The following is an 8,120-nucleotide window of genomic DNA, read 5'->3' as shown; positions in this document are numbered from 1 at the left end:
CTCTTATGCCTTTTAATAACGCTTCCGCCCTGTCACCAGCCCAGAGCTACTTCACAGAGACAGAAGGAAAGAAAAAGACAATAGAGATAAAGAGATAAATAGACACTGAGAAAACTATCAAGAGGAAGAAATGTGACATATCTGATGGACGGAGGGAGAGAAGGCATCAGGCTTCTGAAGAGCAACGCCATTACCTCATCCTTTTCATCTCAAACAGAGCTGGACAGATGGACCTGTATGTGTGTGTGTGTGTGTGTGTGTGTGTGTGTGTGTGTTCACTGCTATGACAGCCCACCAAATCCCTGTTATGATAAGTCGAGTCAACACAGTGCGGAGGAATGTGCATCTGATGTCACATCACTGTTCGCACACGCTTTATTTCTCCTGCAACACCAGGAACGATGGGAAAGAATAATTTGAGTGGAGACATATTCAAAAATATATCTCAATACCTCTAGTATTTGCTGCAGTGTAATTAAAGTTTGATGGAGGTTTGACGATATTTTAACAACCAGCAAGAGTTGTCTGCTGAATGCACACCACAGACCAGGTGCTGGTCAGATATTGAAGAGAAGATGACTGCACATTAAGGTCCAGTGAATTTATATCATAACCTTATGTCCTGGAAATGTTTGAAGAGGACAATCTAAAATTAAGGGCTACAAAGAAATGGATACAAAGGCTGTAATTCATTTAGCCATTACAAAAATGCATAGTTAGGGGTCCAGCTAACCAATAAATTAAATAAGATAAGATTCAAAGTGTTTATTGCCAGATGTTCAAGTTTCCCTGTACACTGAAATTCTTACTTTGCTGTCCACATCAAATGCCTACAATAAAAAGTAAAATGAAATATATTTATAAATACAAATACAATGATAAATATGATAAATAGAGATATAAAAGCAAATGGAAATTGTACATGTAGCAATGTGCAGATGTGCAATAATAGTGCAATTAACATGTCATGATACAGTGTAAAGATGGGCATGGAGTCCACATGCCTATTAACTGTTTAGGAGTCTGAGTTCTTCAGTCATGTCGTCCTACATTTCACACTTCTATACCTCCGACCCGAGGAGGTGAACAGTTCATGTTGGGGGTGGGTGGTATCCTTGATAATGGAGGCAGCTCTTCTGTGGATTCTTTGATGGTTGATGCTCTGCAGGGAGGGTAGTGGAGTCCTGGTGATCTTTTCAGCTGTCTTCACCACTCTCTGCAGGTGTTTGCAGTCCATAGCAGTAGTGCTGCGATACCACACAGTGATGCAGCTGGTCAGAATGCACTCAACAGTGCACCTGTAGAAGTTCCAGAGGTGACACACCGAACTTCCTCAGTCTCCTCAGGAAGTACAGCCCACTGTTGAGCCTTCTTGACCAGCTGTGTGGCATTATAATATGTATAATTATATATATATGTATATAATTATTGTATATATAATTTAGTACAAACAACAAAAAAGTTAATTTAATTAATAGCAAAAAAAGAGAATATACACGGGTTTACAAAACACATAAATTAGGGCATCTGTAGAGAAATAGAAATCATTAGAAATAGATAAAAAATATGTATGGTCACATTACATTTCCAGTTTTGCTCCGCTCTGTTTTGCTGCTACCTTGAAACGTTATTTTAGCTTGTTTATTTTTAGTACATCAACACACTACCAGTATACAAACTGTTTATACTTTGTGATCACTCGGATTAATACCTATTTATTACCCGCATCAGAAACGTTTTCTGGTCTGAGTGTGGGCAAATTTCAATAAATGGAAGCATAAAGTAACTTTACGTTGTGTGTGTATCTGACACTTGTATCGAACCTGTCTTGAAAAATACCAAGTGTGGTTGAAACATCAGGATAAAATCATTGGAGCTCAGTGTTAGGCCATCTTCTCTTCAATACATGATAGTTTAACAACATCTTGGACAACGAGGATGTCCTGTGCAAAAAGGCCAAAGTTGTCTTCATTTGATGAGGAGACCAGAGTTGGTGATTGTGGAAAGACTAACAAAGAGCGGTGTTGAGTTTGAATGAAATGCATTTTACGATGAGTTAACAAGGCAATGAAAGATGAAAGAGAGAAACTTGAATTTAGAAGGTGTATGTTTGTATTTTTCTGTTTGATAAGGTGTAAGAATATTTCCTTTCTTGGCATCTTGTGAGTTTATTTTGTTTATTAAAAGAGTTTTTTAAAAAAGCTAAGAGCTTGTGTAACGTAGAAAACTCGCCATTCTTACCTTTGGTGTTGATAAGATCATATCTAAGTTAAAGGTGTATATAGCATGCATACCTGTATACTGTAGACTGTATAAAATATATGTTTATAGCTTTTATTTTTATTTATCAAACCGAAATAACTCAGATTTAGCTGCTGTCAAATGTTAGTCCTGTGTTTTGCCTTGTGATGGTGAGGTGTGATTGATTGTTTAAGTGAGCTAAAGGTACTTTCAAACAGCATGACGTGTCTGAGTGTTTGGAATAATCACTGCATTCCTGCAATAATTTTCCCGTGTCCTTTGTGCTCATTCTTCATAAAGCTACACATGCAGAATAAAGAGTTTGTCCAAGCCAGTCTGGTATTTCCAAGATTTCTTAGAGGACTTCCTCCCAAAATAAGTGGATGATTAAACTGTAAACTCCACTCAGAGACGCTCCATGCAGTCACTGCCATTGCTGTGTAAACCCCCGAGTGCTGGTTGTTTATATCAACAAGAGAAACCGTCGTCACTTTCCTCTCTCCGTGATCAGAGCCTCATGAGTTCTCATGTTATCCCCAGGGAGGCTGCTGTTTGGCTTTCACAACAATGAGCTCATCGCTGAGTTCCCCTCTGCACCCAGGCTCCAGCTGAAAGGGGATCTACAACTCTGCACTGGGCTTCCATTTCAAACCAGCATGTCTAGGATAATTAATCCAACGTACGTGGATCGCTGCTGACCCGTATCACAGGGTGACATAATGAATCACAATTAATAAATCAGGAGCCCAACAACAGGAATGCTTTAGTAAACAGTTTATTTTTTAACAAGCTGATGTGATTATTTGTCAACTGAGACACTGCTCTGAAATGTGCCCTATCAGAAATGTGTGAGCGTGTTTGCATAATTTATATACGGGTGTTGATAAGAACAGAAATTATAACATATATATACAGGAATGAGCTACACATATTACAGTTTTTTTCATCCGTCAAGCCACTTATTCAAAACTCTTCGTACAGTCTGCATTACCAACGTTAATCTTGACTAAACAGTCAATCTCACTTCCAAAACTCAAAACTCTTCATGTCTCAAAATAAGTTTGTGCGGCCAAAACACTCGCATCGATGTCACTCATAAAACACAACAGAGATCTTTTCATAAATGATGAACTTTTATATTTAAGTGCGAATGATTTTTCATATAAATCAGTATTTTATTATAGAATAAGTCAGTTTATGGACTACTAAAGTATATGTAACAAGAATGATTGAAGATTATTTGCTTCGATATCCTTTATTTTTTCTACATCATTGCGTATAATAATTAAATCCTAAAATTTCAGTGCTGCGATTCAGATTTTCTCAGTTGTTTACACAGTACCACTAGTACTTGAGACACAATGACCCAAACTTGTAATTCATGTACCAACCCCCTGAACCAAGTCTGCTAAATTGCAAGCACATTTCCTGCTTCACTCTCAGATTGCAGTTCCCACACTTGCAGATATACTTATATATTGGTCACGGATTGCATTTTGTGTGAAAGCAATGAAACAGGATTCACAGGTTAGTCCACATACACTTCTGTTGACTATCTGTGACTGTGTGAAGAGTTTTGACGGTGTGACTTCAGTTTAGACCTCTGCATGTTAACAACTGCAATAGCTGTGCTTTTTCATTCTGCATATGTGCTGCTTTTGTGAATCAACCCATCCGACATCTACATATCTGTGTGCGTGGGCCACAGTTGCTCCTCGTGCGTAAGCAACTGTAACACAATTATTTCTCTTTCTTAAAGTGTTTCTCATTCTGATTCTGATCATATAAAATGTTGTGTCATGTTGTCTCACATCTTATCATCTGTCAATATGTTATATAACTTAACATAACGGCATCATGTGGTGTAACCTGGGGACATTAGACCTCACATGACATTGCATTGCATTATGCTACATCATGCAATAATTTATGCAGTGTCATGTGAGGTCACATAGCCTGTAGTAACATAACATGATGTGTGATGATAAAATAACATGACTCCCTTAGAACTGATGTAACATAACAAAATATAAATTAATTTGTATTATATAATATGACTTATAGGCTCACATGTGTTTAGGTCATGTTACATCTACTTCAAGTCACGTTGTGTGCTCCAATTTCGCAGCGGCGCTCTGCTCCGTACGTACTCTTGTTGCTGACATGGCTCGCCTGGCCACACCTGTATAGATACTGCTGATGGAAGACAGGGCTGCAACTAACGATTATTTTCAGTGTCCACTTATCTGTCGATTATTTTTCGATTAATTGATTAGTTGTTTGGTCTATAAAATGTCAGAAAATGTCCCTCAGTGTTTCCCAAAGCTCAAGATGACGTCACTTAAATGAAATTCAGTTTACTGTCATATGGGAGGAAAGAAACCAGAAAATATTCACATTTAAGAAAATTCATAAAAAAATACTCAAACCGATTATTCGATTATCAAAACAGTTGGTGATTCATTTAATAGTCGACAACTAATCGACTAATCATTGCAGCTCTAATAGAAGAGGTACCTACTGTCTTTAGATAGATGTACAGAGAGTCACCAGAGTTGTGGATTACAGATCTGATGTATTTGATTAACATACTTTCACTTTCTCGTATGATGTCACACATTGCCGTCTTGTTGCTGACATGCTGACTTAGACGCCATTATTTTGTCATGTTAAGTCTCATTTGGTTATGTGAAGTTATGAGAAGTTGTGTTGTGTTGAATTTCCATGGTGATTATAATTATGATTAAAGGGAACCCTTGTTCTGTATGTGACATGAGATCAGCCTTATCAGTGTAACTGATGCTGCTGCCTGTTGTGTCCCTCCACCTGTCTCCACCTTTACCTTGGCAGCAGGTCCCTTCTGCACGTCTGCTGGTGACACAACGGCACAGACACTCGGCTCAGGTTGCACGATCTTATCAAGTGATTAACAAATCCTGCGTGGTCATTACTGAGTGTCCTGCCTAACAACAGAGTAGCTGTTTGTTTTGACTGTGTCCACTGAAACTGGGCCACAGGATAGTCTGTCATCTGTGTGTGTGCATTACAGTGTGTGTGTGTGAGATGGTGAAAGGGAAAAGGAGGTAATGTTTTAAAGCTGTAGAGACAGAAATACTGTAGTTGCTTTAAATGCGACTGTTCTGTTCACTTCAGTTGTAATAAATATTTTACCTCCCACATCTCATCATCTTTACTCAAAATCCGTAGACTGGAAGGCCAAGCTGATCACATTATTATCATAATTATCTGTCTCTGTTGTGTCTGTTGCTGCCGAATAGGACAATCAGCCTTATCTCACCTGTGTGTTTTTCTGTTCAGACTAACTCACCCGTTCAGGTGCGTCATCCTACTGAAAGGGGAGAGGTTTTTGAAATATGCTTAGTCATGGTAAAGGCTGTGGAGTGATACATCTTGTCTCTAAATGATCTTTGTTGGGAGTTGCACATGCGCAGTTCCTAGTTAAGGACTACTAGCCAATCAGAAGCAGAGACGGGCGGGTCAGTGAGAAGCCCGTAAACAGCTTTGATTCAGCTGTAAGCTACATGTTGCCGACCAGCTTGGCAACATTGACTGGAGCAAGAGTTCCAGAGTAGTGAGTTATTAATCTGTAACGAAAGTATTTTTCATCCATAAAGTTTAGTGAGAGTTATATGAGGCGCATTTTGGGAAGCGGCTGGACGAGCTGTTTTCAGGCAGTTCAGAGCAGAGTTTTCTGTGGAAGATGGGAACTCCCTTTGGGCTGAACTTCAGGATATTTCACTTTGCAAACCTATTACATGCACAAAAAAGATATATAACTGCAGCCCCTGCTGGGAAAAAGCCAAACAACATAATACTACCTCTTTAAAAAGGGGCTATTTATTGTGCAAGGTCCCTTACAATTACTGTAATGTGTACGTCACTTACTATGACAAACTGGGATCCACTTGATCTTCATCATCACTTTCTTAGCACAGCAGAAGTCTTCTCTTTTTCAAAAGAAGTTAACACACCTCGCATAGAAAGAACCCAAACTCTATTGGATTAACTGCGTTGAACAACATGAAAACATCTATTCACATCTGATAGAAATTCCTTGCATAATGATAAATCCCCAGTGCACCTGTGTGAAAGTCCTTTGCGCAACTCTTTAATCAGCAATCAGTCTTTATTCATCTATAAAAGATGTCAATTTTTACATGCTTTTAGCATTTACTCTTTAGAGTTTAGTCACATACTTTTCAGGTTTATAGTGCTGGTCCTGGTCGTGCAGTCCAGTCAAAAGAATGGAAAAATCTGATGCAGTACTTTAAAAAATATTTCTGAGTTTTGGTGAAATTCTTTATTGGTTCTTTGGTGAAGATAGACTGTAGTACGAAAGCTAATAAATGTCCGAATTTGTCTAGTCTAGGTCCTTAATGTAGGCCTTAATGTCAACAGTTCATTGCCATGGAAAGACCTGCACACAAGAATAAAATGAATGAAAAAAACTTTCTTAGCAAATGTCTCTATTTATTCATTTACAAAATTTCAACAGGGCGTCTAAAAAAGGGTCAAAGAATGGCAGGTGCAGAGTGCAGCAGAGTTTGTTATGTCTAATAAAATCATCTTTGGAGAAAATAATGTAATTCATGGTTTGATATGTTTGCTTTTCTTTTTTGGCACATGCTATAATTAAAGTAGCAACAAATGGCACAGGCATATAGCACAAATTAAAGTTGAACTAGTTCATATTTGTATTTTGTTGTCCGTTGTGTAATGACTGATTGAAAGGATATATTAATTTGACCACAGGTTGTGTTGGTTGATGGAAATATTTGGCTTTGTTGCATGTTTTTAATGTTTTGAGAGTGTTACAGCATTTTGCAAACGGGTTATTTTGGTCACAGACTTTTAGTTTAGGCCTGTGTGTGTACAGTTTTGAAAATGTAACTTCTGAATGGACAAATGAGATAAACCGTAATCTTGCATGCAGCTTGTAATTGTGATATATATACTGCTGGGTTAGTAACTGTGAATTTCTCCCTGGGGATCAATAAAGTATTTTGGATTCTGATTCTGACTCTCTCTCTCTGGTCATATAAAAATGTCATATTGTCTTCGATCTTATCCTGTGACACTATGTTATATAACTTAACATAAAATCGTGTGTTGTAACTTTATTGACATAATAATATTATCATAATATATATGTTGTTTATATTTTGTAGCATTAATCTGAATCTAGAAAGCAACTACCAACTAAAGTTATCAAATAAATGTAGTGCAGTAAAAAAGAAATGTGGTTTAGGTGAGAAACGCTCACCTACAGATTATTAGGAACACCATACTAATCCTGTGTTTGACCCCGTTTCGCCTTCAGAACTGCCTTAATTCTACGTGGCATTGATTCAACAAGGTGCTGAAAGCATTCTTTAGAAATGTTGGCCCATATTGATAGGATAGCATCTTGCAGTTGATGGAGATTTGTGGGATGCACATCCAGGGCACGAAGCTCCCGTTCCACCACATCCCAAAGATGCTCTATTGGGTTGAGATCTGGTGACTGTGGGGGCCATTTTAGTACAGTGAACTCATTGTCATGTTCAAGAAACCAATTTGAAATGATTGGAGCTTTGTGACATGGTGCATTATCCTGCTGGAAGTTGCCATCAGAGGATGGGTACATGGTGGCCATAAAGGGATGGACATGGTCAGAAACAATGCTCAGGTAGGCCGTGGCATTTAAACGATGCCCAATTGGCACTAAGGGGCCTAAAGTGTGCCAAGAAAACATCCCCCACACCATTACACCACCACCAGCAGCCTGCACAGTGGTAACAAGGCACGATGGATCCATGTTCTCATTCTGTTTACGCCAAATTCTGACTCTACCATCTGAATGTCTCAACAGAAATCGA

This window comes from Micropterus dolomieu, linkage group LG17, assembly GCF_021292245.1.
Source record: "Micropterus dolomieu isolate WLL.071019.BEF.003 ecotype Adirondacks linkage group LG17, ASM2129224v1, whole genome shotgun sequence".
Lineage (NCBI taxonomy): Eukaryota > Metazoa > Chordata > Actinopteri > Centrarchiformes > Centrarchidae > Micropterus > Micropterus dolomieu.
Note: the sequence above shows the minus strand (reverse complement) of the source record.